Genomic DNA, 27,623 nt, shown 5'->3' on the forward strand with positions numbered 1-27,623 from the left:
CTGAAATCTCTGGCACACGGGAGTCTAGTGGTGAGTAAGCGCCAGTCGGCTCTGGGGAAACAGCGTAGAATGAAGTGGGGACATGGAAGCGTAACGCAACGGTAGAAAGGAGTTACGAAGTCCGGAAGCGCCCATGACTACGTAATGACTACAGTAACATTATTTGTTTGTTTATGAACCCGGACTATGCGTCTCACCAAGAAATGTTGTACTATTCGTATCCATGTTACACAGCGTACAGCAGTGATCAAAGAGAGATACTAAATCGACAAGAACACGGCAAGGGCGCCATGCCTTGTCATTGGAAACGGGTTTCAAATCGTACAGGAAATGATGCTGACAGTGAGTGGAGGTCCATCTCATCAAGATTCTGAGCGAAGGGGTCTGAATGCAATTCAGATTTGAAGTTAGATACCTCCCAAAAAGCCATTGCTCACAGCGGCAATTAGCAGTCAGTAAACTCTAAATCATCAGAGCTTTGTTGTTCCCCTCTAAATTGTTGCCGTATTTTTATACATACTGCGTATGAGGTCCACTGAGTTTTGAAGCGTATAGGACCTTGCATTCAAACTTCGCCCGTTATATAGCTTTCAAAAATGATGAGCCACTTGATACTCAGTTTACGTAACACCTCTCGCACTCGATTTGATTGTTTTTGCCTTTGTCGATTTTCCATTTTGTTCTGTAATCCGTGTGCGAATTGAATATCTTCCAATTAGTGGCTTTTATGAGAAGGAATCTTATCGCTTATATGTGAGATCTTGAGACCACGTGACGCTTGATTCAATACGACATTGGAATTAACCAAATAATATTCGTGCTCCCGTTAATAACAGTAATTTTGCATTTACACAATTCAAGAATCGTGCGATGAATTTCCTCTAAATTTACGTGATATGTGGACGGGAGGCCACTTTGTTTCTTTATCGTTCTTGTATTGAGTTATTATTTAGTCTGTCTCCTGTCAGTGCTGTGGGCATAGTAATAATTCCCATCGCTTTATAATCACTAGCGTGATTTTCATTCTGTAATGGTCATGCAACAGCATATATACTGATGAGCCAAAACGTTATGAGCACCTACTTAATAGCTTCTTTGTCCGTCTTTGGAACGAATACATCACTGATCCTGCGTATCAGGGATCCGACGGTTTGTTGGTAGGTTTGTGGAGGAATTTGGCATTAGATACATCCGCACAGGTAATGTAACTCACGAAAATCAAGGATCGCTGATTTGTGTACGCCGAGACATCAATGTGAGTTCACTATAATGTTTCTCAAATCACTGTAGCATGGTTCTGGCTCCGAGACATGGACAATTACATTGCTGGAAGATGACATCGCCGTCGGGGAAAACATCAAGCATGGGGAGAAGCAGGTGTTTCGCATCAGTGAGCGTATTTTCGATTCCTACGTCAAGTCCCACGTAAGCACAGGAGAATATCTCCCATAGCATAATGCTGCTACCGTCAGCCTGTGACCACGGTGCGTTGCATGTTTTGAGCCACTCTTCGCCTCGATGACAGCGTTTGTGGAGACGACCATCAACCTAATGTAGGAAAATAATGTTTGATGAACGGTGTGCACCGAAACGCTTGTGCTTGCACCAGCATTGTACTCTGTCGCCAGAGATGCCACAGATCGCAGCGTATCCTACTTTAAAGTGCAGACAAGCCTCCAAACCCCATGTTATGTGAAGAGTCATGGTGGTCCAACCATTTAGCTCCTAGTGGTGGTTTCACTGACCTATCTGTTTCCGTAGATGCCCACGACAATAGCACGTGAACGTTCGATCAGATTCACCGTTTTCGAGATATTCGTTCACAGGCTCTGCGTAACAATAATCTTACCTTTGTTAAAGCGTCTTATCTCAGTGGATTTCCCCATTTGCAGCCCGTATCCTCGCGAGGGTGATACCCCGTTGGTGTCTGCTCCACTTATATATATGTGTTACCGCGTCGCGTGCCTGCAACGCCACGAAGCGGCAACAAACTTCGCGGTACGTAGTGGTCACAACGTTTTGGTTTATCAGTGTATCTTCTTTTTCCCGCTTAATCACTTAACTCACTTCCTTATCGACAGCTACTACTTTTGAGATCTCTGCTATCCTGTGAGAGACAGAGTGAACGTCATAACCTGGTTTATTCATGACTTTCTAATTGAAAGTGTGATATTGTGTAACTGAATCTGATATATTACCATGAGTTCGTCATTCAGCGATAATCCATCCTCCAAGAAGCCGTTTAACGTTGTAGAATATCCAAAGCACTATAACAGCGGATTTGACTTACGTTATTATATTGTGTATCTATTACTATTAATTGTTTAGAGTTCTATAAAATATTAATCAAGTCACTATGTATTTGCTTCTGTTTATGTGTTTTTTTAATGTTTTCTATTTTAACGTTGCCATCTCGGATTGTAGTGATTTTGCATGTAAAAATGCAGTGTAATGTGTTACGTAGAATCAATTCCATGTAGTTATTTAATTTCTTTGCGATTTTAGGAGCTTTGGCCCGTTAGGAAATTTAATTTTTATGAACATTGTAACGAAGAGACATTTGAGGAACAGTGGTGAGTTACGTTGCGTAGCAACTACTAGTGAACGTGAAAATGAAGTGAAACGGACTGTCTTCATTTGGTGCAGTGAGCTGTTTGTGGTCTGGTTTGGTATGCTCGAAACTGTATTGGAATTTGTGGGGGGCTGTGTTCCTAAACTATTTACTTTTAGTGAGGTGAAAATTTAACTGGAAGACAGCGCGTGGGGATTGATGCTCGGCCGTCCGTCCACTGTTATTTCAGGAAATCTGCTTTTTTTTTTTTTTTTTTTGTTAGATTAACGCGATTGGCCTTGTCCCGTTCTGCTTTCGAACCAGTGAGGTTTCATTTATGGTGAATTTTGACAGCCCGGCCATCGACGAGACAAAGGAGCATCGGCACCAGATATCTTGCAGCAGTGGTCTCAGGTAGGATGCTGCCGAACGTACATCTCTGCAATCAGATTGTCGACTGTGAACCGGCGTTCATTCTCTGTGAAGCATCGATACAAATCAACTGCTACAGACAAATATTGGTAATGTATTTAGCTAGAGCGGCTGTGTCATTAAATAACTCTGGGTTACTGTTTGTTATTGAAGATGAATGTGTGGGTGGGCAGTGCAACTCTTGTTATATGAAAACATCATTACAAAACTATCATACTGATAAAAATTTAGATCAGTTAGAATTGCGAATGCCCTTGGCGGGAAACTTCAAACATTGAGTACTGCAATCAACATATAGGTTCAAGTCAAGTTTCAGTTTACGTTCGAAAAATTCTCCTTCGAGAACACCTAAAATTAATATTAGACTTGTGCTAATTAGGGTAATTTAGATGTCAGAATTTGGCGTAGTTGCCACATAACAAAATACTACACGATTACAATTTAAATAACGATAGTTTGAAGGCACTAGGAATAAAGACTGAACAACATTGTTCTGTTGAGTCTGTGAACTCAGATTGTTAAAGTTAGCGCTCGTGAAACAATAGAGGCGTTTACCATCAGTCAACAACGACTTGAAGTGGAAACTGTTCACACCTATGTCATTTCAAGCCATGTTATCAGTCATTCATCAGTGGTTACATTAACTTTGTTCCAGTCAGGGACCATTTATTTGTTTGTTGATTGCAGTGCTCAGTGTTTGAAGTTTCCCACCAGGGGCATTCGCAGTTCTGACAGATCAAAATTACTATCAGTATGCTAGTTTTGTAATGATGTTTTCATATAACAAGTGTTGCATTGCCTACCCCCACATTCATCCTCAATAACAAAGTTAGAGTTATTTAATGTCACAGCCGCTCTAGCTAAATATTATCTGTAGATATTTTATCTCCATATATGTCTCGCTTATAGGTATCTATTTTGTGTGCCTGTGTCCCATATCTGCGATCGCAGTCGATCTTCCTTGAGATAGACGCCGTCTGCCAGGTAATATGAGAGACGTCTTAGTTCAGAGTAGAAACAGATTTTTTATGGATTGGATTAAGCGAACAGATGTTTGACGTCTAAAACGCAACAGTCCTTAGACCCAACATTTTAAAAGGTGCTTGGTGAAGGTTTTACTCCCGAAGCACTGCGTGTTACGAGCTGTAGAGCACTTTAAAATTTTTCTAGCTATTTAACAAGATGGGGGAAGGTATCAGCTGCGTGTTTACTTGTAGGGCATTGCAGAAATCATTATAGAACACGTAGCCGAATAAGAGTCTCTGCAAATTTTTAATAAAAGGTCTTAAACGAACAGCAGTAGTAAATAGGAATCATTTAGGGTAAGGAAGAAGAAGTTAAGACCGTTTGAGCACATGCAAGGAACTCCATAAGCAGTTGTTTAGAGAACAATGAAACTTACATTGTGTCTTCATATAGTCGGTCGAATCTTGCGTTTCCTGTATGAAGTTGCTTTGCTGAATTAGATTCATATGCTAAGACTTAAATTAGCTCTGGTCCGTAACGATCCTTAAACATACGACTGACGAAATAAAGATGAATTACTTGTCATTTCTCAGTTCACAGAAAATAACGTCTTGCAAGCCAACGCACGCTTTAATCATAAAGATATGTCTGAGTAAAGCTACTCATGTATCATCAAAATAAAATATAAAAAGTGCGTAGTAGAGGGTTTGTGAATGAGAACAGTAGCCTATTTATGTTTACAAAATGATGGTATGTTGTATTAAACCTTTAGTAACTAAAACTAGCTGATAAACATTACACAAAAATAGCAAACATAAATCAGATAAGGAATGTTGTTTAATTGGGAACGCATATGTTGGGATCGAAGCTACACAATTTATCTCCTGAATTGCTCCCTTTTACAACACAGTATGACTTTTTTTACATGAATCCACTAAGAAGCCGAATTCCATTCAAATGCAATCAGCTACGATCACCTATACCACAAACTATGGCTCACGTGAGAACAGGAAGTTGTGAGCATGATTTAACAAATCTACGCTAGTTCAGAAGTACTTTGCCCTTTCATCTTGATTCGATGACAGCAGAGAACGGCGCGATATGGGCGAGGAGCGGTCGCGGCGGCAAATGTAATGTTCTGGCACGTCCACGAAAATATACGAACTACGCGATCTGGCGTTCTGATTATCAGAAAGTGGGAAACTGCAGCAGATTTCAGTGTGAGGTGCAGCCATTTGCTGGTCTGTCCAAACCAACTTGACTCACATGCACGACGGTGCGTACTGGACTTGTCAAATATCAGACGACCGACTCAGTACGAGTAATTTCACCCTCGTGACACACGATATGACTGAAATTGTAAGTAGGCTGTTAAGGTTTTTATACTGGTTACGCCACGTAGCGCTCTGTAGGAAAATCACTGGCTGTGCTGTGTGCAGTCTGTGACTGGTTGGTATTGTTGTAATATTCGCTATTGTAGTGTTGGGCAGTTGGCTGTTAAATGCGCGTAGCGTTGCGCAGTTGGAGATGAGCCGCCAGCAGTGGTGGATGTGGGGAGAGAGATGGCGGAGTTTTGAGAGCGGATGATCTGGACGTGCGTCCATCAGAGACAATAAATTTGTAAGACTAGATGTCATGAACTGATATATATATATATATATATATATATATATATATATATATATATATATATAATGACTTTTGAACACTATTAAGGTAAATACATTGTTTGTTCTTTATCAAAATCTTTCATTTGCTAACTATGCCTATCAGTAGTTAGTCCCTTCAGTAGTTAGAATCTTTTATTTAACTGGCAGTAGTGGCGCTCGCTGTATTGCAGTAGTTCGAGTAACGAAGATTTTTGTGAGGTAAGTGATTCATGAAAGTTATGGGTTATTGTTAGTCAGGGCCATTCTTTTGTAGGGATTTTTGAAAGTCGGATTGCGTTGCGCTAAAAATATTGTGTGTCATTTTATTGATGATCAGAATAGATAGAGAGCGAAATGTCTGAGTACGTTCAGGTCTGCTCAGCTGTTTGAAAATCAAATAACGTAAGAGGTTTACCAGCACACTAATTCAATAATTTTTCTAAGGGGACATTTCAAAACGATATGCAGTTCCTCTGCTGTTAAAGTTGGAAACTGTTACAGATGCTTAGTCCACCGTAAGATACAGACCACAAGTCTCATCCTTAAGTTCTCTAACAGGGAAGGAGCAGAAGACGAAGCTTTTGAAGAATCACCATCAGTTTCCACCACACATTCGTATGGTAGCCGGATTAGTAAAACGAAAGCCGCCCCACGTTGCACAAACCAATCGGACTATCCTCTGCTCGTAGAACGTGCCCTCTTGACAGTTCTGTTGGCCTGGTAGCCAATCCAGATACAGCACTCGGGTTCCAACGCTGGGGGAGCAAGCCTCTACTTTGTACGTCCTGAGAGGAGCCAATCAACGACACCAGATGTCTCTTGTATGAAAAAAGATTTTAGAGTAGGGAGGCATCGTTCTAACAGTAAGAATGGCCATGTCTTGGCAGAAAACATCTACCTAGACGGGACAACAGTCCCTCATTTATGGAATGATCCAATCTTTCTGGTTTAGACATTTCCAGTTTCTAAGTGAACGCTGTTAAGCTTCACAGACAGTTATGCCCATGAAAAATATGTTGTTGCCGCTCACTAGAAAACCCTGGCTACTTACTTCCTCATGTCTTGGGGGGGGGGGGGCTACAGTCCTACTTCCACTAGACACCAACACTAGCTGTTCTATCCATGTCGTCCTAGCTTCTAACATGAGAATGCACGGTTTTTTATGACCTTCCCACTATTTGGAAAAAAGCTCAGTTTACAGCAAATGGTTCAAATGGCTCTGAGCACTATGGGACTCAACATCTTAGGTCATAAGTCCCATAGAACTTAGAACTACTTAAACCTAACTAACCTAAGGACATCACACACACCCATGCCCGAGGCAGGATTCGAACCTGCGACCGTAGCAGTCGCGCGGTTCCGGACTGCGCGCCTAGAAACGCGAGACCACCGCGGCCGGCTCAGTTTACAGCAGTCTCTCTCTTAAATTGCTTCCTCCACCCATTTTCAGCCATCTGGCCTTCTTCTAGACTGGACTGGTGCTTGATCCAGATAAAATGTTTCACGAACCAGCACCCTTCTGTCCGATACTAAGCTGAAGGAGAAGAGGGCTCCGGCCAGATATCCCTCTGCAGGTAAGAACCACTGTACACTGTTTCCCAGAACCACTTAAATGACCAGGTCGCTGCCCTAAGTATTTCTGGCCTCCTATTCATCTCATTACTTGTCCTCAGTCACCTGCACAATTGCCCCCACCGGGCAATAGCTCTCTACAGCTTACACACTCAATTACAAGAACATTCTGCCCATAACATCCTCACATAGAAAAAGTCATTAAATACATATGGCAAAAGTAGTACCGGCTAACACTGAGATCATGGCCTAAAATATGTTAATCTGACTGACAATGTTGTTAAAGTGAGAGAGTGGAATGCCTCCTCTCTCTAACTCCACGTCACCCAATAGTTTCTGTGTGTGGAGTGTTGTTGTTGTTGTTGTGGTCTTAAGTCCTGAGACTGGTTTGATGCAGCTCTCCATGCTACTCTATCCTGTGCAAGCTTCTTCATCTCCCAGTACCTACCGCAACCTACATCCTTCTGAATCTGCTTAATGTATTCATTTCTTGGTCTCCCTCTACGATTTTTACCCTCCACGGTGCCCTCCAATGCTAAATTTGTGATCCCTTGATGCCTCAAAACATGTCCGACCAACCGATCCCTTCTTCTAGTCAAATTGTGCCACAAACTTCTCTTCTCCCCAATCCTATTCAATACCTCCTCATTAGTTACGTGATCTACCCACCGTATCTTCAGCATTCTTCTGTATCACCACATTTCGAAAGCTTCTATTCTCTTCTTGTCCAAACTAGTTATCGTCCACGTTTCACTTCCATACATGGCTACACTCCATACAAACACTTTCAGAAACGACTTCCTGACACTTAAATCTATACTCGATGTTAACAAATTTCTCTTTTTCAGAAACGCTTTCCTTGCCATTGCCAGTCTACATTTTATATCCTCTCTACTTCGACCATCATCAGTTATTTTACTCCCTAAATAGCAAAACTCCTTTGCTACTTTAAGTGTCTCATTTCCTAATCTAATTCCCTCAGCATCACTCGATTTAATTCGACTACATTCCATTATCCTCGTTTTGCTTTTGTTGATGTTCATCTTATATCCTCCTTTCAAGACACTGTCCATTCCGTTCAACTGCTCTTCCAAGTCCTTTGCTGTCTCTGACAGAATTACAATGTCATCGGCGAACCTCGAAGTTTTTACTTCTTCTCCATGAATTTTAATACCTACTCCGAATTTTTCTATTGTTTCCTTTACTGCTTGCTCAATATTCAGATTGAATAACATCGGGGAGAGGCTACAACCCTGTCTCACTCCTTTCCCAACCACTGCTTCCCTTTCATGCCCCTCTACTCTTATAACTGCCATCTGGTTTCTGTACAAATTGTAAATAGTCTTTCACTCCCTATATTTTACCCCTGCCACCTTCAGAATTTGAAAGAGAGTATTCCAGTTAACATTGTCAAAAGCCTTCTCTAAGTCTACAAATGCTAGAAACGTAGGTTTGCCTTTTCTTAATCTTTCTTCTAAGATAAGTCGTAAGGTCAGTATTGCCTCACGTGTTCCAACATTTCTACGGAATCCAAAAGTGATCTTCCCGAGGTCGGCTTCTACCAGTTTTTCCATTCGTCTGTAAATAATTCGCGTTAGTATTTTGCAGCTGTGATTTATTAAACTGATAGTTCGATAATTTTCACATCTGTCAACACCTGCTTTCTTTGGGATTGGAATTATTATATTTTTCTTGAAGTCTGAGGGAATTTCGCCTGTCTTATACATCGTGCTCACCAGATGGTAGAGTTTTGTCATGACTGGCTCTCCCGAGGCCATCAGTAGTTCTAATGGAATGTTGTCTACTCCGGGGGCCTTGTTTCGACTCACGTCTTTCAGTGCTCTGTCAAACTCTTCACGCAGTATCTTATCTCCCATTTCGTCTTCATCTACATCCTCTTCCATTTCCATAATATTGTCCTCAAGTACATCGCCCTTGTATAAACCCTCTATATACTCCTTCCACCTTTCTACCTTCCCTTCTTTGCTTGGAACTGGGTTGCCATCTGAGCTCTTGATATTCATTCAAGTGGTTCTCTTCTCTCCAAAGGTCTCTGTAATTTTCCTGTAGGCAGTATCTATCTTACCCCTAGTGAGACAAGCCTCTAAATCCTTACATTTGCCCTCTAGCCATCCCTGCTTAGCCATTTTGCACTTCCTGTCGATCTCATTTTTGAGACGTTTGTATTCCCTTTTGCCTGCTTCATTTACTGTGTTTTTATATTTTCTCCTTTCATCAATTAAATTCAATATTTCTTCTGTTACCCAAGGATTTCTATTAGCCCTCGTCTTTTTACCTACTTGATCGTCTGCTACCTTCACTACTTCATCCCTCAGAGCTACCCATTCTTCTTCTACTGTATTTCTTTCCCCCATTCCTGTCAATTGTTCCCTTATACTCTCCCTGAAACTCTGTACAACCTCTGGTTCTTTCAGTTTATCCAGGTCCCATCTCCTTAAATTCCCACCTTTTTGCAGTTTCTTCAGTCTCAATCTGCAGTTCATAACCAATAGATTGTGGTCAGAATCCACATCTGCCCCAGGAAATGTCTTACAATTTAAAACCTGGTTCCTAAATCTCTGTCTTACCATTATATAATCTATCTGATACCTTTTAGTATCTCCAGGATTCTTCCAGGTATACAACCTTCTTTTATGATTCTTGAACCAAGTGTTAGCTATGATTAAGTTATGCTCTGTGCAAAATTCTACAAGGCGGCTTCCTCTTTCATTCCTTCCCCCCAATCCATATTCACCTACTATGTTTCCTTCTCTCCCTTTTCCTACTGACGAATTCCAGTCACCCATGACTATTAAATTTTCGTCTCCCTTCACTACCTGAATAATTTCTTTTATCTCGTCATACTTTTCATCTATTACTTCATCATCTGCAGAGCTAGTTGGCATATAAACTTGTACTACTATAGTAGGCATGGGCTTTGTGTCTATCTTGGCCACAATAATGCGTTCACTATGCTGTTTGTAGTAGCTAACCCGCACTCCTATTTTTTTATTCATTATTAAACCTACTCCTGCATTACCCCTATCTGATTTTGTATTTATAACCCTGTAATCACCTGACCAAAAGTCTTGTTCCTCCTGCCACCGAACTTCACTAATTCCCACTATATCTAACTTTAACCTATCCATTTCCCTCTTTAAATTTTCTAACCTACCTGCCCGATTAAGGGATCTGACATTCCACGCTCCGATCCGTAGAATGCCAGTTTTCCTTCTCCTGATAACGACGTCCTCCTGAGTAGTCCCCGCCCGGAGATCCGATTGGGGGACTATTTTACCTCCGGAATATTTTACCCAAGAGGACGCCATCATCATTTAATCATACAGTAAAGCTGCATGTCCTCCGGAAAAATTACGGCTGTAGTTTCCCCTTGCTTTTAGCCGTTCGCAGTACCAGCACAGCAAGGCCGTTTTGGTTAATGTTACAAGGCCAGATCAGTCAATCATCCAGACTGTTGCCCCTGCAACTACTGAAAAAGCTGCTGCCCCTCTTCAGGAACCACATGTTTGTCTGGCCTCTCAACAGATACCCCTCCGTTGTGGTTGCACCTACGGTACGGCCATCTGTATCGCTGAGGCACGCAAGCCTCCCCACCAACGGCAAGGTCCATGGTTCATGGGGCAGGGTGTGGAGTGTAACATCTCAATAATTAGATTAATGTGACGGAGAGCAGAAGAAACTATGTCATTTAAATAGGTCTTTGAGAACGGCATACCTGACCATAACAGCTTGTCAGACGAAAACCAATATTACTACACCGCATCTTGACCTCATTCAACCAGGTGTCAAACACACACTCACTGCTGCATGGATGCGAAAGTGTTGTGATTCGCTGTGCGTTGGAATTGTTCCTGTGGACCCTCAGGTCTTTAACATACACCCTGGCTCAGAATACAATGATTGAATAGTTAAAAAGGTCATGCAGACACTTAACTAATCCACTCACATCGAAGCTTATGTTAGAGATGATACAGTATCGTTGAACATTGAGCATTATCTGGCACAGGGATTTTGTCACCCCTGCCCAAGCATCCACAGTGATTCAGTCCTCCATAGAGACAAATAACATGACAAAATCTATCCAAGCATTCAGCAAATATAGGCGAGTGAAGGGTGTGTTCTTGTGATATGTGCCATATGTTAAAGTTATTTCGTAGTAAGGTGCCCTTCTGATCTTTTAGTACATCGGAGTACATGGCGTTAACACAAGGTAAAGAAAATTTAAATGGCATGCAAAACATAGTGTGGCTTTACACAAATGACAAAGGCAAAATGAAAACATGAGTCAGTTTCAAAAAGTGGTCTGAATATTAGTATATTTATTCTGTGTTACCTTTTGTCAGTCTTAGATTTTAGATGAGAGTGACACTAAGGCACATAAAAATAAGAAATAAGAAATCACAAAAATATTTGGAGTCTCCTACTACCCTCTTCTCAAGGGTCTTTAGGTACTCCAAAAATTAACTTTACATTCAGCACATGAACAAACACAGAAATACACTTATGATGTGTCTAGCAGGTTGTGCATGGCAGCTATTGGGAGTGAGTTGGTGCTAAGAGAAGGGCTACCCCTTTGCTTAACGTCATCAGTGGTGGCAGTGGTGTCTGTGGCAGGACTTATCTCCTATCTACGGCAGCAAAATGTAGGCATCTGGACTATTTACAGTCAACAAATGGGGTAGCAGTTGATAAACTGTCTCTCTTGCTGAAGACAGTACTCCAGCAGCAGTTGTCAGTGTCTGGAGACATCAGTCGCTTGGCTCGGCATTCTCTGGTCCCGCCTTTTTCGTTGGCAGCGGCACTGTCTTCAGGTCCCCTCCCACGAGACCATTCTGTCCAACACTTGTGACCCCACGTGGTCATGTGACATCAGGTGCGAGCCTCCGTTACCTGCTGGCTGCAGGCAAAGCTCCCCTGCTGATGCACTGCAGTGCCTGGAATTACTTTTCCTGGCGGGAGTGAAAGGTATGAGTGGGATTCCGTGCACACCTCTATCACTTGTGAGCCACCTCAATGTAGTGAAGTCACCTGGCTGTAGACTTGGCCACTGTTTCTATGTTTCGATACAGTGTATCGATACGTGGAACTGTTTCAGTGTTTCGGAACGGCTGTGGTTCACTGTTTCGAAACAGCGGTGTTTCATTCCGCCCCTGTCTCGGATAACCGGACCAGATTCGATCTCGAGCCAGACACAGAAACTGTATCGTTGTTTCAAAATAAGGCTGTTTCAGCCCACCTGTGCTTGGAACGGACTAATTGTATCGAAACAGTGATGTTTCATTCCGCTCTGTGTCGGACGAGATTCGAGCTCAGCACAGGTACTGAAATACAACATACCACTTCAAGAAACACTTTCAAGAGTGTCGAAATCTTTTTGACAAGCAATAGCATGAAGCTTAAGATATCCGAAAATAAAGCTTCGTTTCTAGCTGACTGTCCTATTCCGAAATGGCGTAACATCTGCTTTATAAACACTAACCAAACAATAAAACAACGCATACTATTCACATTCAGAATTATAAATATGTGAAAATCATTCAGTTAAATTACACTTTTATACAACATACGCTTCTCTGTTCATGTACAGTAATCATATTACGAAACGCAAGTAAGTCCACAACATTTTGAATAAAAAAAGGCGTAGAGTAACCGTTATTAGACATATACATCAATTTGATGTAGGTATAATTGCAAGTAATCTGTTTGACATATCACTGATAGTGTAATGGCAAACGGTAAGGGCTGGGAAGCATGGTGAATTTATAGTAACGATTGGAAGCACCTTGAAAGACCAAATTTTTTTCTGTTAGATTTTGTTATATATTCGAATTGTTTGGCGTTATTTGTGAGTCTATAGTCACTGTGCCTATTATCCACAATGATTCCCTTTGTGTGCATGGAAATTAGCAGGATGGGTATATTACACATACTAACGGAATGTGGGAATCCCAGTAGCATATCCGTTGGTTCTGCAGTTTGCTCCCACCTCCAGTTCCGTTCGTGGTGGTTCTTCTGTCTTCAGCTATGGCTGTCCTCAGCCAATTGAAAAGTATGAAAGTCACACGACACGAAAGCAGCGCATTTGTTGCAGGAAATACGAAACTGCCAAGACGCCTAAGTGATAGTTTCATACATACTGCGACATGATTAGCGGTTTCGCACCTCATTTGTGTTTATATGGACATACTTATACAGCAGGCATTCAAGATGATATAATGTGTTTATTAGATTACAAAACACAAACTGTTTCACTGTTTCGAAACAGCGTATCGAAACATTACATTGTACTGTTTCATTTGTTTCGAAACAGTTACGTATTTCAGTTTGTCCATCTCTACCTGGCTGCCTGCTCTGTCGCCGCCGGGGAGAGAAAAAGGGCCTGTCGCCCGTAGCTGCCGGTGTGGCCATGCGGAGACGTCACAACAGCTGGTCACTGAGCCTGCTGATGGCCATGCGGTGGTATGGCGCTGGCAGCTGCGTGCGCCACAGCTCAACAATCAGGCGGGATTCTACCGCGTCACGCAGGCCGCGCCAGCCACGTCTTGCCGAGTGCTGCTAGCCCAGTGCCCAGCCACGGCCGGCCACAGGTCTGCTTCTAGTCCGTAGTCCTCTACACAATCCTTAGCATATATTTTAGTGCTGTGTTATTATAATGAATGTTTAAAAAGACACATACATAGAAAGTCATACAAAAATACGAACTGTTTCTAACTGAAATTTTACAATATGGTTAATGTAAAAAGTTGAAATGTGTCTTACTGCTTTCTTTTATTTCAACAATGTTACTAATTATGTTTAAAAAATGCAATCCTTACAGATCTCTTTAACTTCAATAAACACTGATAATCAACCACTTATCTAAAAGACGTAAACTAATCATTTTCTAATGGAGAAGTCGTGTTGCTGTAGTGTATGGAGGTGTTTTTTCAGTTTTCCAACACCACTCGTGCACCCTAATGGGCTAAGATGGCACATCTTGCACTTTCTTTCTTAAAGTAGTCTTACACGATGCAACACGTACTCTTAATTATATCCTACTCATACCAAATCCAGCTTCATCTGACCCTTTCTACGTTACGCTAATCTGGATTTTGATACTTCTCATAATGCCATCTTATTGGATGGTGGTGCCTATGTGCCATATGGTGCAGAATCTGGGTCGAGTTCTGCTCATCGCCATCCGTACACTCCTTACTGGGCTGTAAGGATAGACCAGACTTGGGCACGAAATCATCTTTCCATCTGAAATTGACCTAACATTCTCAAAATCGAAGTACAAGTACAATGAAATGACAGCTTCTATAAAGATATAAAATACCAGTTTTTGTAATATGTAGTGCACAAGGATTTGTGGTAACCTTCCGTTTTTATCTGATCCCATTCGCCATGTTTTTCCTATTCATCTAAAAACATACTGCCGTGACTCGCACTTCAAGTGCTCACGCCGTGCAATACAAAACTTCGCCGATGACTCCCTTCTGATGCAGCAGAGCCACAATCGAAATACCACAAAGCAAACAGCATCGCACTTTTGACGATAATGCATAAGCGATAACCACGGTCGGAAAAGTACCACCAGTGAACAACCATCGCACTATAGGCGATTATCCATAATTGTAACCACACTCGAAAACCACCGAAGACAACACATGCCTCCACTGGCGATATCCACAACCGAACCACAGCGAAACAAAGCTTTACATGAACATTTACAGGCCTCTGGCGTGGGCAATCCATTACCATCTCGCAAGTTATCCCCATCGGTATCGGTGGCATGATCAAAATCAGGCGAACATCCACCATCGGATCGCAGATAACTTTAATGGCAACCACTGTCGCTTCCTCGCTCCAAACAGACCGTGCATTCGCCGCACTGGCAATGCACACAAAATCATAGGAAGAAATCAAAACATTGCTACATTCCAAGATAATTCTAATAACAATTGTATCTCCAAGACTTTTCCAATTATTTCTGATCCAAAAAAGCAATTTTCACGTTGTTCCAACATATACCTTTGCTGTTGCGTGACAAGCTACTAATATAGCAATGTCCAAGTGTTACACCAACCAATTTCATCATAAACCAAGAGGTTTCTTCAGGGAAATCGGCACATAGCTATCCACGACATAATTTTGTATCTGTGAAACATGAGAGGACGCCAGTATGTCTCAAATTTGCGGTAAATTATCGAAATATATGTAACTACAGGCGCCTAACTCCTTGATCAGATGTCACTGGAGAAGACCTTATCCGCTAACAACAATCCTAAGTCATCCAAAAAATTTAAGTGCAAACGAATAAAGAAAAGTACGCTAAATGACTCATAAATGAATTGGAAACTAGTGATGTTTTTCATTATCTTACCGATATAACTGTACAAGTTTTCCCTCACCAATATTATGTGCGGCTTTTGTTTGGGCTGAGGTCACATTTGCCGACTGTCAGTTCCTACGAGGACCTCTGCTGCGGTTTCTGTTTGAGAGGTTACGTGGTCTGATCTCCAACACTTCATTCTGAAAATCATGTTATTGACGTTGCCCACCAGTCCTTCCGTTATTCTTTGTTTGCCGTGAGTTCCAGACCGACTGCATGAAGTGGTTAGAATTTAGCATTTCCCTCTTGTTGCTGTTTCTGTTTTCTTGAAAGTTACTACCATACGTTCCACTTACACTTCTATCATTCCACTGAGGCTCATTATTAAATCTTTGGCCTTTGTAGTTGTATCTTAACGCCTTGTTTCTGTTTATGTTGCCCGTCTTTATTTCCACCAGATGCACCTTGTGAATTTCGTTTAATATATCTGCTTCGGTCCCTCTGGTTTTGTGCTTCATTGACAAAGACTAAATCTCCTTAGAGCGCTTTCGAGTGACTCTATTGTGTCATTGCATTTGTGAATAAACACTTCCTTGTACCTCAATGGCAGCTTCATGTAGCAATGTCGCATTATCTCTTCATCGGTAAACGGGTGGTTCAGGTAACGGTTCACATTGAAAAGGGTTTCAAGAAACTTTACTGGAGTGTGCTACCCCGATGCTTCGTAATCCTTTCATAACACAATCTCCTGTTTAATCCGTCTTTGAGTTCCTGTGAGGTTTTGAGGAAAGCCTCTCTAAATTCGCCGTAGGTGTGGCAGATTGCTCTGACGCTGTGCACGTGCTCTGCTTTTGAACCTACCAGGTGTCCACAGATCAATTCCAATTTCTATACTAGTGGCCTTGACTCGGATAGTACCCTACCGTACTGAGCAATCCATGTAATGAGTTGTGGTTTTCTATGTAAACCTGAAAATTTTGAATGAGAGCTAATGTGTTAAGTCCAAACATTGATAATTTTCAGCCTCTGGAATTCTTCTACCAGCTGGCGCTTGTGCGCCCAAGATTTAATGGCCGACCGATCCCTGAATGCTGTTGTACCCTCGGCAAAGAAACTGGTTCACCTGCCTGATATCGTGTAGGGCCTCCGCGATCGGACGGAAGTGCAGCAACACGACCTGGCAAGAACTCCACTAATGTCTGAAGTAGTGCAGGAGGGAAATGACACCATGAATCCTGCAAGGTGCTCATACATTTGCAAAAGTACGAGGGGGTGAAGATTTCTTCAGAACAGCATATTGCAAGCCATGCCAGATGTGCTCAATAATGTTCATGTCTGGGGAGTTTGGTAGCCAACGGAAGTGCTTAAACTCAGTAGAGTGTTCCTGGAGCCAGTCTGTAGAAATTAAAGACGTGTTGGGTGTTGCATTGTCCTGCTGGAATTGCCCAAGTCCGTCCGAATTCAAAAAGTACATGAATGGATGCATGTTATCAGACAGAATGATTACGTATATGTCACCTGCAGAGCCGTGTTTAGAAGTATCAGGGGTCCCATAACACTCCAACCGCACACGCCCCACACCATTACAGATCCTCCACCAGCTTGAAGAGTCCCCTCCTGACATGCAGGGTCCATGGATTCATCATGTTACCTGTACAGGTCCATCCGCTCGATACAATTTCAAACGAGACTCCTCCGACCTGGCAACAGTTTCCAATCAGCAGTCCAATGTCGGTGTTGACGGTCCCCGGCGAGGCCTTCAGCTTCGAAAGCCCTTATTGATGATGCTTTGTTGAATGGTTCGCACATTGACACTTGTTGGTGGCCCAGCATTGCAATCTGCAGCAATTTGCAGAAGGGTTGCCCTTCTGTCACGTCGGTCGCGTTCTTGCAGGATATGTTTCTGGCCGCAGCGATGTCGGAGATTTGATGTTTTACCGGATTTCTGATATTCACGGTACACTCGTGAAATGCTCGTACGGGAAAATCACCACTTTATCGCTACCTCGGAGGTGCTGTGCCCCATTGGTCGTGTGCCGACTGTAACACTTCGTTCAAACTCACTTAAATGTTGATAACCTGCCACTGTGGCAGCAGTAGCCGATCTAGCAATTGCGACAGACCTTGTTGTCTTACAGAGGCGCTGCTGACCGCAGCGCCGTATTCTGCCTGTTTACATTATTCTGTATTTGAATACGCATGCGTACACCAGTTTATTTGGCGATGCAGTGTAAGTTGTTTTTATAACAAAGTGTAATATCAAATAACATGCAGTAAATTTATCAAAAGTTACTCTGTAATTGTATGCCGAGTCATGAACGAGTTATGTTGCCAGTAAGTTATACAGTATGGTCAGAAACTGTCTGAACAGCTTGTAAGGGTGTTGCAGGGTTAGATGTGCTGAGAAATGATTGATAAGAAGAAAAATCGAGACGTTGCGCCGTTCCCGAGTTAATTAACATTGAAGTAAGAAAATCAGGTTGCTTCGCGCGCCAATTCAAGTGCCCCATGAGATGGAATTAGTGTCAGTTCTCACAGCGTAGACTATAGCGCACCAGACTGCTCAGTCTTTGGCTCAGGTTCGTTCGTTGCTATTCGTTGCTACCGGCCCATGTCCAATGTTTGTATCGGTCTCTTGTCCGGTTTTAGGAAACCAAGAGAAGAACACGTTTGGGGACAACGCCTCTGGCTGGCAGCTTGTATATGCTCGCGCAGCGGTCCGACTGGTTAACTTCAGTCCTAATTAACTGGGAAACGGCGCAGCGTATCGAGTTTTTTTAACAGTTATTTCTCAGGACAATCTACCCTGCAACACACTTACAAGCTCCTCAGACTGCTTCTGACTACCCTGTAGTAACGGTTAATCTGTATTTCCTTCTTTCTGACCTGCAAATTTTCTGACCGGCTGGATAAACATATCAAGCAAGGTACTTCAAATCTTGTGGCTAATTTACCAGTGGCCGTTGTATAGTAACTTAAATAGTTTCTTCAAGTTGTAAGTACTTTCGGCTGTTGAAGTTAGGAATAGTTATTTGAGTGTATGTATGTCTTTGAAAAAAGTGTATTTATGCTTACATATCTTTGGCGCGTTGCAGGTACCTTATTTATTGTATTGTAAAATACTTTAAACTATAAGCGTTATGGGTGAAGGTAATGTATTACGCTGTAGTAAAGGAAAGTGGTTTGTTGTGACTGTACTCAACACTTGGTCTTCACTTTGCACGTGACAGCTCAGAAGGCCGCAGCTTCTGAAACTACAACTGTAAAACAGTTTTTACTCTTTTTTAAAGGACATTTTTTTAACACTGAAGGTTTATTTTTAAGAGTCCAAGCATTATCAATTGCTGTAGAATCTGTTAAGGTAGCTTAAAGTTTCTAATAGTGCACTTAATAATTGCTTTTCATTGGAGCTGTTTTTAATTAAATTCATTTTCATCAAAATCATTGTTTTCTAATGCCCATAACTGACGAATTTTATTACGAAAGAAAGGGTTAAATCTGTTTTTTCACACTTGGTTTTAAAATATTTAAAATAAATTTCTTTAAAATGTTATTGTTTTTATCAGAGTGCAGCACCTTACCACACTGTCAATAGCTCCTTACCATTCCACATACATCACAAAGGTTTTATTACTCAGCAAGTTATAAATTAGCACACACCCCATAGCAGAATGGAAATTCTTTCAGAAATGTGTCAGGCTGTTTATTTCAACATTCCCGGTGACCAAGTGCTGCATTTTCTTCTAAATTTTCGTAATGAGTAGGCTGTGAAGACTTTCGTCTTCCAATATGACAACAGCTGTATACACAGGGCTGCACGCACATGTTCTTGGTATGGTGAACACTTAGGCACCTTGTCATACCTCGATTACACACTATTTCATCTGACCTTAACCCAAAAGAAGATGTCAGCAACTGAAACTTCCGGGAAGATTAAAACTGTGTGCTGGACCGAGACTCGAACGTTGGACCTTTCACTTTAGTGTGTAAATGCTTTACCGACTGAGCTACCCAAGCACAACTCGGAACCCAGTAACTCGTGTGGTGGAAGAAATCCTCTGAGGACGGACCGTAAGCCATGCTTGGGTAGCTCAGCAGATAGAGCAATTGTCCACGAAAGGGAAGGTACTGGGTTCGAGGCTCGATTTAGCACACAGTTTTAATCTGCGATGTGGTTTCATATCAGCGCACATTCGGCTGCGGAGTGAAAATTTCATTATGTCAGGAACTATTTCAAACACTGGATGGAATATAATAATCAACAATCTCGCAATGTGGTAGCGGTACGGTGTCTATAATCATCAAACAGTGACTGAGGAAAATTGTGATCTCTTTTCATCGTTGAACTAATACTATTATAAAGACCAGAGGCACACTGTGTGACGTATCCAGGGGTGACTAATTTTATATCAGGCGTGTTTACCTCTGTGCTATTATCTCACGATTATACACTGTAGAATATGCATCTTCTTCTTGGAATTACTGCTTGTATCTCGCTTTGTACTCTTACTTGCATTCAGTATCGATTACTAGAATCATTGCAGATACGTTTTATTATTTTAGTCCCTCCTACTGCTGAATATTGTGTGTATTTGTTTGTGACTCCCTACAAACATCGATTTCTTCCCATGTCTCTTAATTTTCTGATTGCGTTATTCCTGTCCACCTGCGAGCAATAATTTCTCCGAACAGTTTCCTAAAAGCCTACTGCTAAATCTGATATTATAAGTTTAATATTCTGTTTCCACCTTTATAAGATTTTTATTCCGATAATAGTGCCTCTGTCTTCAGATTCGAAATGAGCTGCAATCTGATGTGAATAAACAGTAAGATAATTTCATATTTAATGTTGAATAACAAGTGTACTGTTTTTGTTCTATTGATTTTTGTTTGTTTCAAACTACTTTTCGGCTTATTGGGCTATCTTCAGGAAACAACTGACTACCATCTGAAAGGGACCTTATTTCTTAGGTAACCAAACATTACAAGCAAAGATACACTCTGACATCTTGGATATTCGTGAATCAAGCCGGTTATTCGCGTCGTTCTCGCACGATATTTCAACAGCGTGCCTCGCTTTCTTCTTCAGGTGCTACCTGAGACTGTCTCAGGTAGCACCTGAAGAAGACAGAGAGGCACGCTGTTGAAATATCGTGCGTGAACGACACGAATCCGGCTGGATTCCCGAATATCCAAGATGTCAACAGGTCGCCGGGAAAGCATGGCGAATTACAAAGATACACTCTACTTGCATGCAGTGTTGTGCATCGAACTTGTTTCTTCATGGTGGAATTTCAGACCAATATCCCTAACTTCTGTTTGCTGCAGAGTCCTTGAACACATTCTCTGTTCCAATATAATAAACTTTCTTGAAGCTAAGAAGCTTGTGTCCACGAATCAGCGTGGCTTTAGAAAGCATCGCTTGTGCTCTTTTCTCACATGACATACTGCAAAATATGGATGGAGGGCAACACGAAGATTCCATACTTCAGAAAGCATTTGACCTCGTGCGCCACTGTAGGCTGTTAGCGAAGGTACGCACATATGGAATAAGTTCACAGATAGGTGAGTGGCTCCAACACTTCTTTAGTATTAGAGACAAGGCTATCGACAGGAGTGCCCCAGGGAAGTGTGATAGGATCGCTGTTGTTCTCTATATACATTAATGATCTGGCAGACAGAGTGGGTAGCAGTCTGCAGCTGTTTGCTGATGATGCCATGGTGCACGGTACAGGGTCGAAGTTGGGTGATTGTGGGAAGATACAAGACGACTTAGAGAAAATTTCCACGTGGTGTGATGAATGGCAGCTAGCCCTAAATGTGGAAAAATGTAAGTTAATGCAGATGATTAGGAAGAACAAACCTGTTACGTTTGTATACATTATTACCAGCGTCGACACGGACACAGTCAAGTTTTGTAAATATCTGGGTGTATCTCTGCAAACTGATATGAGATGGAACGTACATGTGAAATCTGTGGCAGGGAAGGAAAATGGTCGACTTCAGTTTATTGAGAGATTTTTAAGAAAGAGTGGTTCACCTGTGAAAGAGACCACATATAAGAAGCTATTGTGTTCTATTCTGAGTACTGCTCGAGTGTTTCTGATCCCTACCAGGTCGGATGAAGGAAGACATCGAAGCAATTCCGAGGAATGCTGCTAAATATACACTTCAAAAAGAGCGGTTTCCAGAACTCCTGAAGATAGACGTTGACTGTAGATATTCTGTCACAGACACAATTCCTTTGACTGTTCACAGATGTCACTAAATCCACCCAAAGATGTAAACAACCGTACATGAGCAGCGCCTTTTAGACGGAAGGTGTCCGGCACCCGATCAGTTCCAGTCATTCCAATATGAAGGAGGTATATGGCTCGTGTTGTTTGCAGTTCAATCATGCCTAGACGGTCAATACCGCGGTTCGATCGCGTCCTAATTGTTACTTCGGGGCAGGAAGGGCTCTCAACAACTGAAGAGTCCGGGTGTCTCGGAGTGAACAAAAGCGATGTTGTTCGGACATGGGAGAGATACAGAGAGATAGGAACCTTATTTATCGTATTGTAAAATACTTTTAACTATAAGCGTTATGGGCGAAGGTAATGTATTACGCTGTAGTAAAGAAAAGTGGTTTGTTGCGACTGCACTCAACACTTGGTCTTCACTTTGCACGTGACAGCTCAGAAGGCCGCAACTTCTGGAACTACAACTGTAAACCAGTTTTTACTCTTTTTTAAAGGACATTTTTTTAAAACACTGAAGGTTCATTTTTAAAACAGTTCAAACATTTTCAATTGCTGTACAATTTATTAATGTAGCTTAAAGTTTCTAATAGTGCACTTAATAATTGCTTTTGATTGAAGCTGTTTTTAATTAAATTCATTTTCATCAAAATCATTGTTTTCTAATGCCCATAGCGGACTATTTCATTACAAAAGAGAGGATTAAAACTGTTTTTTCACACTGGGATTTAAAATATTTAAAATAAATTTGTTTAAAGTGTTATGGTTTTTATCAGAGTGCAGCACTTTACCACACTGTCAATAGCTCCTCACCATTTCACATACATCACAAAGGTTTTATTACTCAGCAAGTTATAAATTAGCACACACCCCATAGCAGAATGGAAATTCTTTCAGAAATGTGTCAGGCTGTTTATTTCAACATTCCCGGTGACCAAGTGCTGCATTTTCTTCTAAATTTTCGTAATGAGTAGGCTGTGAAGACTTTCGTCTTCCAATATGACAACAGCTGTATACAAAGGGCTGCACGCACATGTTCTTGGTATGGCGAACACTCAAGCATCTTGTCATACCTCGATTACACACTATTTGATGTGATCTTAATCCAAAAGAAGACGTCAGCAACTGAAACTTCCGGGAAGATTAAAACTGTGTGCTGGACCGAGACTCGAACGCTGGACCATTCACTTTAGTGTGTAAATGCTTTACCGACTGAGCTACCCAAGCACAACTCGGAACCCATCCTCAGAGCATTACTTTAGCCAGTAACTCGTGTGGTGGAAGTAATCCTCTGAGGACGGACCGTAAGTCATGCTTGGGTAGCTCAGCAGATAGAGCATTTCTCCACGAAAGGGAAGGTACTGGGTTCGAGGGTCGATTTAGCACACAGTTTTAATCTGCGATGTGGTTTCATACCAGAGCACATTCGGCTGCAGAGTGAAAATTTCATTATATCAGAAACTATTTCAAACAATGGATGAAATGTGGTAATCAAGAACCTCGCAATGTGGTAGCTGCACGGTGTCCAATCACGAAACAGTGAATGAAGAAAATTGTGGACTCTTGTCATCGTTGAACCAATACTATTATCAAGACCAGAGACACACTGACAGTGTGACTAATTTTATATCAGGCGTGTTTACCTCTGTGCTATTATCTCATGATTATACACTGTAGAGTATGCATCTTCTTATTAGAATTACTCCTTGTATCCCGCTTTGTACTCTTACATGCATTCAGTATCGATTACTAGAATCATTGCAGATACGTTTTATTATTTTAGTCCCTCCTAACTATTGTGTGTATTTGTTTATGACTCCCTACAAAAATCGATTTCTTCCCGTGTCTCTTAATTTTCGGACTGCGTAGTCCCTATCCTCCTGTGAGCAATAATTTCTCCGAACAGTTTCCTAAAAGACTACTGCAAAAACTGATATTATAAGTTTAATATTCTACGTAGATGAAGATGAAATAGGAAATATGGTACTGCGTGAAGAGTTTGACTGAGCACTGAAAGACCTAAGTCGAAACAAGGCCCCGGGAGTAGACAACATTCCATTAGAACTACTGATAGCCTTGGGAGAGCCAGCTCTGACAAAACTCTACCATCTGGTGAGCAAGACGTATGAGACAAGTTGAATACCCTCAGACTTCAAGAAGAATATAATAATTCGAATCCCAAAGAAAGCAGGTGTTGACAGATGTCAAAATTACCGAACTATCAGTTTAATAAGTCACAGCTGCAAAATACTAACACGAATTCTTTACATACGAATGGAAAAACTAGTAGAAGCCAACCTCGGAAAAGGTCAGTTTGGATTCCGTAGAAACACGAACACGTGAGGCAATACTGACCTTACGACTTATCTTAGAAGAAAGATTAAGGAAAGGCAAACCTACGTTTCTAGCATTTGTAGACTTACAGAAAGCTTTTGACAATGTTGACTGGAATACTCTCTTTCAAATTCTAAAGGTGGCAGGGGTAAAATACAGGGAGCGAAAGGCTATTTACAATTTGTACAGAAACCAGATGGCAGTTATAAGGGTGAAGGAACATGAAAGGGAAGCAGTGGTTGGGAAGGGAGTAAGACAAGGTTGTAGCCTATCACCGATGTTATTCAGTCTGTATATTGGGCAAGCAGTAAAGGAAACAGAAGAAAAATTTGGAGTAGGAAAAAAAAATCCATGGGGAAGAAATAAAAACGTTATAATCGTCAGAGACAGCAAAGGACCTGGAAGAGCAGCTGAACGGAATGGACAGTGTCTTGAAAGGAGGATATAAGATGAACATCAACAAAAGCAAAACGAGGATGATGGAATGCAGCCGAATTAAATCAGGTGATGCTGCGGGAATTAGATTAGGAAATGAGACGCTTAAAGTAGTAAAGGAGTTTTGCTATTTGGGGAGCAAAATAACTGATGATGGTCGAAGACTGGCAATGGCAAGGAAAGTGTTTCTGAAGAAGAGAAATTTGTTGACATCGAGTATAGATTTAAGTGTCAGGAAGACGTTCTGAAAGTATTTGTATGGAGAGTAGCCATGTATGGAAGTGAAACGTGGACGAGAAATAGTTTAATTAAGAAGAGAATAGAAGCTTTCGAAATTGGTGCTACAGAAGAATGCTGAAGTTTAGATGGGTAGATCACATAACTAATGAGGAGGTATTGAATAGAATTGGAGAGGAGTTTGTGGCACAACTTGACTAGAAGAAGGGATCGGTTGGTAGTGCATATTCTGAGGCATCAAGGGATCACCAATTTATTATTGAAGGGCAGCGCAGAGGGTAAAAATTGTAGACGGAGAGCAAGAGGTGAATACACTAAATATATTCGGAATGATGTAGATTTCAGTCGGTACTGGGAGGTGAACAAGCTTGCCCATGATAGAGTAGCATCGAGAGCTGCATCAAATCAGTCTCTGGACCACAACAACAACATTCTATTTCCACTTTTATAAGATTTTTATTCCAATATGAGTGCTTCTGTCTTCAGATCCGATAGGTGCAGCAATCTGAAGCGAATAAACAGCAAGAAAATTTCATATTTAATGTTGAATAACAAGTGTACTGTTTTTGTTCTATTGATTTATGTTCGTTTCAAACTGCTTTTCGGCTTATTGGGCTATCTTCAGGAAATGATTGACTAGCATCTGAAAGGGACCTTAGTTCTTAGGTAATCAAACATTACAAGCAAAGATACACTCGACTTGCATGCAGTGTTGTGCATCAAACTTGTTTCCTGATGGTGAAATTACGGTTTACACAATGGACAATGTTAAGTACAATAAATAATTTAACGATGCGCTACAACAGATTAAATGATTATAAAGCAGAATTTGGTGAGGCCCAGACTTTGACTGAGAAGCTGTTAAATTAATCACACTTCATCTATGTTGTCAACAAACATGCTTTTTCTAACATTGTAAACTAAACTTAAGTCAATGGACAGGATTATACACCATAATTAAAATACAAATCATACAGTATTGTCCACTGCCCACTGTTTAGTTTAAAATGTTACAAAAAATGTTTGTTGCCAACATAAATGAAGGGAGCTAAGTTTAACAACTTTTCAGTCCTAAATATTTAACTTGCAGTACTGTATAGTTTAATTACTTACTGTACTTAACATTGTTTATTGTGCAAAGTGTACTTTCAACGTTAAGAAATTAGTTTGCTGCACAACACTCCATGCAAGTCGAGTGTATCCTTGCTTATAATATTTGTTTACCTAAGAACTAATGCCCATTTATGATGCCAGTGTGTTCTTTCCTGAAGAAGGCCTAGTAAGCCAAAAACTAATTTGAAGTAAACAAAAACAGTGTATTTATTCCTTTAAATATGGAATTTTTTTACCAAGAAGTAATGGAAAAGCCCACAAATAAAATTTCGTATCATACGTTTTACGTTCACCTACCTAATAAACAGTCATAGCGCAGGTGTTATATCTTTGCAATGTTACGAAGTTAATAATTAATTGCCTAAACTGTACGTTGATTACTTAGAAATGCGTGCAGCCTGTCTGTCTCTCTCGTCAGATATGCTAGTTTTCCTAGTTTCCGGATTTCGGACTGATGACCACGCTGTTTCGACCCTTTAATCCCAAAGCAGGTAACCAGCAACTAACGATAACGCCGATATGTGTCAGAATAGGAGAAAGACTTACCACGAGTACTATCAATAAAAATGATATTGTACTGAACTCATCGTTTGAAAAAGAAATTGAGTGTCAAGATCACTATTTAAACGCAATTCTGGATTACTAGTTTCGGCAATACATATTTGCATGCTCAGGTGCATAACCGGGCAATGGTAGTTGCATCATACAATGCTTACACTTCTCTGTCAACGTGGACTACACAATACGCATGAAAAAGGTTTAGAGACAGTAGCAGACAACCCATACAATCCTGTGACAGCAAAGTAACAGACCTCATGTCACCCGTTCTGGACTGTGGTTTGGAAGTTTCTGTTGTTTAGAACATGAAAGACAAATTTAAAAAAAATTAAGTGTGTCACTCATTTTCATTTTGTTTCAAGATGCCTTTCGATTTCTTACGCCCCCACATTTACGAGGTCAGCAGATTAAAGTGGAATTTATTAATTGGATGTAGCCAGTTATTTGTCTTAACCTTAAATTCTAAAAATTTTAAAAAGGAAGAAAAATGCAGATGACAGTCTTAAAAAACTTTATAGTCCCCTATGTGTAATCCCTGCACTGTTTCGACCTACATTCTTCTTTTTACTGGAACTTATTCGAAATAACGGTTAAGATAGACAACTGGCTGCATTTAGGGATAGAAAAGCGACCTGTCTGAAAGATGATGAGAGTAGGCCTCGAAGGTCATCGTGGAACACACTAGATGTATACAATTATTTTAATTTGTGTTTGAGAAAGTAATAGACTATGCAGAAGAGTATTAACGAGGTCACTGCGATCCACAAACCAAACACTTTATAAAGGAAAACACAGCTTGAAGAAGATAAAGGGAGTGTTTCCTAGTTAATACTGTTATTATGTTCTGTCAAACACCAATGGAAATTTCATCTAAGATATTCAGTTCGTTTATATGAAGCATTATAAAAATAACCTTTTTAGTCACAAAAATAAATTACATTTATAGTATGTTTATGAAGCTACTCATTTGTACTTTATCATTTGGAGGAAGCTGTTTTCTGGAATCCTGAATAATTTATAAAATATTAGGGCACATGTTGTATGGTACGCTGTGTATGATAATGGATAAATTCACTCCATTCTAAGAGCTTTCATATTTAAAGCTTTCAAATGACAAAACAAATATGACTTGATTTCAGTGAAGAAATGGGTTGCCTCTTATCGTCTTTCCTAAAAGCAATAGCAGCCATATACGGGGGACG

The sequence above is a fragment of the Schistocerca americana genome, chromosome 3 (genome assembly GCF_021461395.2).
Source record: "Schistocerca americana isolate TAMUIC-IGC-003095 chromosome 3, iqSchAmer2.1, whole genome shotgun sequence".
NCBI lineage: Eukaryota > Metazoa > Arthropoda > Insecta > Orthoptera > Acrididae > Schistocerca > Schistocerca americana.